Here is a 9879-nt window from a genome sequence, read left to right on the forward strand (position 1 = left end):
AGCTCTTGAGGGTTATAAAATCTCCTTCCACATGTCTTGGATCTGTGTTATAAAATGGCTTCTCATTAGCTGGGAATCTGACGTTAGGTCTGTAAACACTAATAGAAAAAAAAAGAATTCCCTCTTGAGAAAATATGCGGCACTGCTGTAAAATATATGTGGCAACACTGAGAAGCATCAACAACCTGGAAAGGAGCTTGGACATTACCCAGTGGGTACTGGAGGGGGCCAGTATAGACGGGGGAGGAGATATGAAGTTACAGGAGCCAGAAGTAGGCAGCTGGGTGACAGTGAAGGAGGGTAGAGGAAGAGCCTTAGAGAGGCCAGACCTGAGTTGGTACATCCCAATAAATATCCCAAGTTATATGAGGTTGGGGATATCAGCTTAGGGGTGGCACGGCTGGAGCGGTCTCCCTCCCCTAGGTGCTAGAGAAATGACTGCACCAGTAAGGAGAAGGGCCAGGATACAGGCAAGCCAAGGCAGATACTGGCGGTAGGGGACCAATTATTATCATTCTTATTATTATTATTATACAGTATTTATATAGCGCCAAAAGCTCAGCGCTGTACATTATAGTGGGGGACAGAATATGAGACAATACATTAACAAGACAATACACGAGGGGTTCGAGGGCCCTGCTAGAAGGACAGATAGGGCAATCTGTCACAAAGACCTTGATCGCCGAACACTATGTTGTTTACCGGGGGGCTTTGGCATATTGCGGATCAGGTGAACAGATTGTTGGGTGGGGATGGGGAGGACCCGGCTGTAATGGTACACATTGGTACAAATAACAAAGTTAGTCATAAAAAATATCCACAAAATATCCTAAAATTTCTTCAGAAATGTAGGCCGAAATGTATTCCGCTACATGTTTTTGGTTAAAAAATCCCAATAAGTGTATATTGATTGCTTTGTGTGAAAGTTATAGCGTCTACAAACTATGGGATAGATAATGGAATTTACACAGCTTTTACTCTCTGACTGCCCATCATATTTCATGAGGTGCTAAAATACCAGGACAGTATAAATACCCCCAAATTACCCCTTTTCGGAAAGTAGACACCCTAAGCTATCTACTGAGAGGCATATTGAGTCCATGGAAGATTTATTTTTTTCCACAAGTTTCGTGAAAATGACATTTTTTTTTTACACAAAGTTGTCATTTAAATTATATATTTCTCGCACAAGCCATGGGTATATGTGGAATTACACCCCAAAATATATTCTGCTACATCTACCGAGTATGGGGGTACCACATGTGTGAGACTTTTTGGGAGCCTAGCCACATACGAAAGCCTGAAATTCAATGACCACTTTGAAAGCCTGAAGATGCATAACTTCCTCATTTCACTTCCTCAATACCTATCACAGTTTCAGGGGCCTGAAATGCCAGGATAGCACCAAATCCCCCCAAATGACCACTTTTTGGAAAGTAGATACCCCAAGGAATTTAAAAAGAGGCATGGTGAGTATTTTGCAGATCTCATTTTTTCTCACAAGGTTTTGAAATATAAAAAAAGAAAAGAAAAAATATGTTTTTGTTTTCTTTCTTCATTTTCCAAAAACTTGTGTAAACAAACGAGATCTGCAAAATACTCACCATGCTTATCAAATTCCTTGGGGTGTCTACTTTCCAAAAAGGGGTCATTTGAGGGGGGGGGGGGGTTTGTGGCTATCCTGGCATTTCAGGGCCTCCGAAACTGTGATCGGTAGTCAGAAAGTGTAATTAGGAAATAAAGCCCTTTAAAAGCCTGAAGGTGCTTATTGGATTTTGGGGTCCTGTACTTGGCTAGACTGCCAAAACGTCTCTCACATGTGGTACCCCCATACACGGGAGAAGAAGCAGAATGTATTTTGGGGAGTAATTCCACATATACCCATGGCATGTGTGAGCAATAAATCATTTAATTGACAATTCTGTGTAAAAAAAAAAAACAATTTTAATTTTCCAAAAACTTGTAAAAAAATAAATTATTCATTTGATTCAACATGCCTCTTAGTAAATAGTTTGGGGTGTCTAATTTTCAAAAAGGGGTCGTTTTGGGGGGTGGGGGCGTTTTATGCCCAGCATTCGGAGTTTATGCCACACATCATTCACTCTTCTAACCACCTGAAGACCAAGCCTTTTCTGACACTTTCTGACACATAAAAAAAATCAGTATTTTTAGTTGGAAATTAATTTAAACTTCCAAACATTATACATTTTTTAAAGCTAACACAATAAAATGGTGGGTGCTGCAATCTTTTATGTCACATAATACTGGCACAGTGATTTTTCAAACGCAATTAAAAAAAACTTTTTTTACTTTTAATGCACAAAAACACAATATATTGGCCAATTATTTGGTAAAATATAAAAGATGATGGTATGCCGAGTAAATAGATACCAAACATGACATGCTTTAAAATAGCGCATGCCCCGTACAATGGCGACAAACTGTTTACGTTTTTAATATCCATAGGCAACGTTTTGAAAACCTTTACAAGCTACCATTTTAGATTTACAGAGATGGTCTAGTGTTATAATTACTGCCCTTGAAATGACGATCACGGCGATACCTCACATGCTTGGTGCAACCGCTTACATACCAGCACAGGGTTAACGCCGGGGGTGGGGGGGGAAGGGTGCTTTTTATTTTTACGTTATTTTTATTTTTTAAATTATTTTTACACTGTCCCTTTCATTTTTTTATTTATCACTTTTAATGCTTTCACAGTGACTGCAAATATCCCCTATAACTTCAATGGGCATTGTCATATGAGTGGTGAAATGCTCGTAGCTTCTGATTTCTTACACTGTAGAGACTGGTCATTGTTGGATGTATATGTTATGTTATTTTTTCTTGTATGCAGCCTGTGGGCTGAATGAAAAAAATAGAATCTGCCAGAAAAAGTGTGTGGTATGCTCACCATTAGAATATAACGCCCTGCATCCACCCACTTCTAATGGTGGGCACACATTAGGTCGCACTTTGCCACAAGCGCCAGTTCCAAGATTGTACAAATGTCTAAATAGTGGCATGTTTGAATAAAAATTGTCCAAGTATAAGTGGTACCCCATATGGAAAAATGATGACACCAAGTCCCAAACTATCCTGCCACTACTCCCCATGTAGTCTGGGCATCCGGGGGGCTCCACATGACTATCTTTTCCCTCATAAATCCGAAACTTATAAGTATAGCCTGTTGTCCTCTCACAGGTCTTCTACATCTTGACCCCATATCTGGCACGCTTGCTGGGGAAAAATTGTTTGAATGCAAGGCGGACAGAAAAATGAATGAGGGACTCATCAACGCAGATGTTTTGCTGGGGAGTATAGATATCTGCAAATTTTTGGTTAAAGTGATTTACGAGGGGCTGAATTTTGTGGAGCCGATCAAATTCAGGGTCACCCCGAGGATGACAGAGTGTATTGTCGTTGAAATGCATAAAACACATTATACTCTCATATCTATGCCTGGCCATGGCAGCAGAGAACACGGCATACAATGAATCGGGTCTGTGGACCAATACAACCACAATTCATTTTTTTAGTAATGCCCATGTTGAGGGTTAGGTCCAAAAAAATTTAAATTCAGAAACTGTAATGGGTTTTCATGCGAATGGTCTGGCAAGGTTGGAATTCGTGTTGGCGGCGATAAATTGTTGTGCATATAAATTACTTTGATCCACAATCAATGCATACAGATATTCTGTGAAAAACAGCTCTATAAAATAAAAGGGAGGAGTTAAATTTGCTGTTTTCACCTGAATTCCGGGTTGGGCAGTGAATGGGGGAACAATGGGAGCTGCAGAATTTGTCGGCTGCCTATCGGGATTGCAAGCACATCCGGAAGGACACTAGGGGCTCTATGGGCCTGTGTGCGAATTCTCGGTGGTTGTGGGACAATACATGTGCTCACCATCTCACCAGCTTGTACTGCACTTATGGGACTCACCACGTCACCAAGTGATACTGCAGTGCTAGTATGTGAAAGACCAGGATGTACTAGGCCGCTGGTACTCGCCAGTTCACCAAAAGGTAGCGTGGCACTAGTACTGGCACTTTGCTGTATCTGAGAGTCATCAAAATTTACCGTCAAGTGCTAGCAGGGATCAGGCATGATTCTGCAAACACTGCGATTTTTTGTGCAATGTATCAAGTGACAGCGACCTACTGACACTGCACTTGCTGGGGGAGAAGGGGGGGTAAGCGTAGAGGCTAAACACAGGTGCTGGCAGGTGACGGGGATGATCCCGCTAATACTTTATTTTTGGGGACACTATACTAATGTGAACGCTGGTATAGTGCTGATCTGATCAAAGATATTGATCCGTTCAGACACTATACTAGTAATGGAGGTTTATTGTGTATGAGCGTGTTCATGGCAATCAAGGGGTTAAATGTGATGACTGGTGTACTGACAGGCAATCTGACACTATCTGGGAGGGGCGTGAAAACCACAGGAGCGCAAATCATGTATATTTATGTGATTTTGCGCATCCATGCCGCTGTGTAGCACCTGTATTGTGCTCTCCTGATCCCAGTACTGTGCCCTCCTGATCAACCCCCCCCGTACTGAGCCCTTCTGCCCCCACCCCCTTCCTGTACTGTGCCCTTTGTGTTGGTTAGTCTTTGATTTGACTGGACTGACTGGATCAGTCACGTGTCGTAGGTGGGTGGTTGTGTGGGTGGGAAGGGAGATGTCCTTCCTGTCAGTTTTACCCAACGGTGGATATTGTGCTGAAGACTGGGCTGGACTGACTGCATCAGTCACGGGTCATAGGTGGGTGGTTGCGTGGGTGGGTAGGGAGATGTTCCTTTAGTCAATTGTACACAATGGTGGATATTGTGCTGAAGACTGCACTGGACTGACTGCATGAGTCACTAGTGGTAGGTGGGTGGTTGCATGGGTCGATAGAGAGATGTCCCTCCAGTCAGTTGTACCCAATGGTGGATATTGTGCTGAAGACTGCACTGGACTGACTGCATCAGTCACTGGTCATAGGTGGATAGGGAGATGTCCCTCCAGCCAGTTGTACCCAATGGTGATATTGTGCTGAAAACTGCACTGGACTGACTGCGTTGGTCACTGGTCGTAGGTGGGTGGTTGCGTGGGTGGGTAGGGAGATGTCCCTCCAGTCAGTTGTACCCAATGGTGGATATTGTGCTGAAGACTGCACTGGACTGACTGCATCAGTCACTGCTCATAGGTGGGTGGTTGTGTGGGTGGGTAGGGAGATGTCCCTCCAGTCAGTTGTACCCAATGGTGGATATTGTGCTGAAGACTGCACTGGACTGACTGCGTCGGTCACTGGTCGTAGGTGGGTGGTTGCGTGGGTGGGTAGGGAGATGTCCCTCCAGTCAGTTGTACCCAATGGTGGATATTGTGCTGAAGACTGCACTGGACTGACTGCATCAGTCATGGGTCGTAGGTGGGTGGTTGCATGGGTAGGTAGGGAGATGTCCCTCCAGTCAGTTGTACCCAATGATGGATATTGATGGTAAACTCTCTTAGTTTGAGCTTCTGCCTTTATGGGACGGCCTTGAGGTATACTTGGGATAATAGAAAAGGAGTCTGATGTCCGCAAGAATGCACTTTTGATGGTAGATTAAGAGGCATTTATTGAGAGTAATGATGAGCCAACGGTTTCATGAGAAAATACTCTCTCTTCTTCAGGGCTGTTGCTGCACTCTATGAAATGGGAGAAATTCCCACGTTAATTATATATTTTCCAGTGACCGCTGTCATTCCAGAGGCTGCCCCTCTGCTTTAATTCTTGAGAACAGGAGTGTAAATTGGGGCAGGCTGGTAGGGGCCCCAGTGCATTACTTTGCCCAGAAGCCAGTGATGCTATTAAGCGGCCCTGGTGCTGTGAAAATGTGAAAACATGCATTCCGCTGATCAGGTGCCATTTATTTCAATGGCACCTGAAAACACGTTTTTCGCAGTGTAAAATGTGCTGCGATTGCGCAAAGAAAATCGCGGGATGCACTAAACTGTTTCCGGAACCTTTTTTGGTCGTCCCGCGATTTTGTTTGTGATTATGCTGCAATTTGAAACACCTAAGTGTGAATGGAGCCTTAATGTTCACATGATTCTTATGTCTCTCCATGGGGCAGATATAGGAATAAATAATAACTAAAGATGATGGGATCTCCAAAAACAGAGCATTTTGTGACCTTCAAAACTTGCCACAATTGTATTTATTTGCTTTCCTTTTTTATTTCAAACTTAAATTTGAGGTAAAACCTAACTTAGTGACATGTAGTTGGCTCTGCACACTGTGTATCATAAACAGGTTTTTTTATATATAAAATCTTTTTTAATACTTTGTTACATCTCAGTGCTGATGATCTCCTGCAGCTTTTTTGCACCTAATTCCTGTCTAGGTGTACAATGACTGCCTGGTATTTCTCAGGGTGGGGGGGGTGGTAATGCAGGAAAGCCATAGGGAGACGGGACAGGGCATTATCTCCCTACAAGTAGCCTAACCAAGAACTTCATGGCAGGATCACCAGGGACCAGTTTACCCTAGGTTCACATTTATTGCGGATTTCAGTGCGTTTTCCAGTTTGCAGAAACGCACTATGGTCCATCTAACATGATTTCTTATGAATGTGGTTCACATTTGTGCATTTTCAGCCAGTGCGTTTTTTGAAAAGGGTCAGAGAACCCCTCGCCTTGTATGGATGAGAACCCTGGGGGCCACCGAATCATAACGCTTACATCATAAAGTCTGGCAATAGAAATGACCGCAACATATAACTGATTTGTCTTTACTACATAATAAATGTATACAGTGTATGAAACAACATCGTATCTTTAATCATTTATTTTTATTTATTATAGGCACTTATATAGCGCCATCAATTTACACAGCACTTTACATATATATTGTACATTCACATCAGTAATATGCTTTTACCGTGAAATCAGCAACAAGCTCAGTCATCACTCATGGCTCAACAATGACGTAAGTAGGACATACCATAAATTATTCCTCGCCATTAACATGAGGGGTGAGGCAAACAACTACCAACCTTTAATACCTTTTTATACCTCTAAACAAGTGAAACAAACAGTCATGGTCCAACTGAAACTCAAATGAGAACACTAAGGACACGGGATGAGGCATAACTAGAACCTTCATGGCCCCGGTGCAAGAAACCATGAAGGGACTCCCTGACCCTTGGCTGGGGCCCTTCCCTCTGAGCCGAGACACTTCTTTCCAAACCCGGGGCCCTTCTCACTGATCCCGGGGCCCTTTACTTCTGTTGCAGGTCCCTTATTTTATGGTTCCGCAACAGGACCCTTTCATATGATCTACAGCGGGCCCCCTTCTTGCTGTCTTGGAGCCCCTCCATGGTAGAAGAACACAAGGGCCTGGTTACAAATGCAACCTTTGTGACCCTTGTAGTTCCGCCACTGGTGTCGATAGTTTTTTATTTCTGGTATTTTATTATTTTTTTTACTCTCTTAGATATCTACTTATTATAGTGTAGCTATATACAGTCAGGTCCATAAATATTGGGACATCGACACAATTCTCACATTTTTGGCTCTATACACCACCACAATGGATTTGAAATGAAATGAACAAGATGTGCTTTAACTGCAGACTGTAATTTGAGGGTATTTACATCCAAATCAGGTGAACGATGTAGGAATTACAACAGTTTCCATATGTGCCTCCCACTTGTTAAGGGACCAAAAGTAATGGGACAATTGGCTTCTCAGCTGTTCCATAGCCAGGTGTGTGTTATTCCTTCATTATCCCAATTACAATGAGCAGAATTGTGTCGATGTCCCAATATTTATGGACCTGACTGTAGTTATTATGGATGTTTAGTACAAAGATACAATATTATAGTTTAAATATATGTCTTCTATATAGCCTCTTAAACATACAGAAGAAATCCTGAACAAGTAACATGCAATAATAATATTGTAAAATAATATAATCTTTAAGGTGACATCTTTATTTAACTTGTCAGGTTTTTTTTTAATTTTGTTAGGAGCCCCATTGGTGAGATATCAGGGGTCTAAACAAACCTCTGATGTTCCACCTTTGAGACAGAGAAAGGAGATTGAGCCTCATCTGCACAGAATGAATGGACAAGAAGAGCTCTTTACAGAACTTTCAGTTCATTCACAAACCGAAGCATAGTAAACAGACTGATTATAACCTATTACAATATTATTAATGATGTCCTACTAAAGAATATTATCCCCGAGAGTATTAGGAATTTTTGAACATTCAGTGGCCACGTCTCCCCACTTTCTATGACCTCCTGAAGGTGCATAAAAACCTAACAAAACCCCCAGGTAGGCCCATCATATCGGGGTGTGGTGGGCTCACAGAAAATGCAAGCACTCTTGTGGACATGCATTTAAGACCACATGTCACCAGTCTACCATCGTATACCAAAGACACTATGGATTTGTTGAAAACAATCGAAGATATGCAAGTCCCTGCTAATACTGTATTAGTGGCCCTAGACGTAGAAGCTTTGTACAGTAGCTTACCACACAGTAAGGACCTGGGTGTGGTCAGTATGTTCTTGCAGGAGAGAAGTAATGATCAGACTAAATTCAATGTTTGTCCTTGAAATGTTTGAATACATACTTAGGAATAACTACTTTACCTTTGATGGTTCCCACTTCTCCAGGTACAAGGCATAGCTATGGGAACATGTTGTGCCCCATCCTACGCCAATCTGTACCTTGCTGTGTAACTATCCAGCTATTAGATTTTACACCTGGGCTTAAAGCAGATCAATAGTCAGAAATCATAAAAATCAAATGCATTGCCTTAGCTATTCCATAAGCTCTAGGGACCCAAAATATTTACAGCCACACAGGGAACCTAGTCACCTTCATGTAATCACCATGAAATGTATCAGGACAGATAATGTTCTAAGAACCTCCTATCATGTTTTTGGATACTCAAAATTTGCTGGGGCCAAAAATTCCATGTTAGAGGGCCCAGTTATATTTTGCGGTGCATCAATTGCACATTAACCTATTGAAAATATTGGGCTGCCAATGCACCCAAAACATGTAAGGAATTGGAAGACACTACCAAGCTTTGCCATGCATGGAGACATTCTGCAACATAGGAGCATTGCCTTAGGCCTCTTTCACATTGGGCAAACGTGGTAACCACACCCCCCCCCCTTCCAAATGTGATCTGGGGTGGATCACTTTTCAGAGGTTTGCAGGCAGTCAGGAGGAGATACAGCCACCTTCTAGCCCATTCAGCCTTGTCCATTTACATAGAAACTCATGTATTTTGCTGCATGAAAATGCAATTTAAGTAGAAATCCAATTCTTTCTTTTGGGGCGGGTTCACATCTACAAGCTGCAGTTTAGTGTGTTTCTAAAAGGGAAACTCTCTGTACCCATTTACACCTATTCATGTGTTACCATGTGTGTTACCATGTGTGTTACCATGTGTGTTGCCATGTGGAAACTCCCGCCATGTTTTTATTAGTGAGCCCTTGTTACATCATTGTTCCCCTCCTTACATCAGTGAGCCCCCCGTAACATCAATGTGCCCCTCCTTACATCAGTGAGCTTCTCATTACATCACTGTACCCCCTCTTATATCAGTGAGCCCCCGTTACATCAGTATGCCCCTCCCTTCACCAGTGAGCCCCCATTACATCACTGTACTCCTCCCTTCGTCAGTGAGCCCTGTTACATCAGTTTGCCCCCCCTTCATCAATGAGCTTCCATTACATCACTGTTCTCCTCCCTTCGTCAGAGAGCCCTCCATTACATCAGTGTGCCCCTCCTTACATCAGTGAAAACCCTGTTACATCAATGGCCCCCTCCCTTCATCATGAGCTCCCTTTACATCAATGTGCCCCTCCCTTCATCAGTGAACC

This window comes from Staurois parvus, unplaced genomic scaffold (genome assembly GCF_062004578.1).
Source record: "Staurois parvus isolate SC_StPar_1 unplaced genomic scaffold, SC_StPar_1.0 ptg000503l, whole genome shotgun sequence".
NCBI classification, from domain to species: domain Eukaryota; kingdom Metazoa; phylum Chordata; class Amphibia; order Anura; family Ranidae; genus Staurois; species Staurois parvus.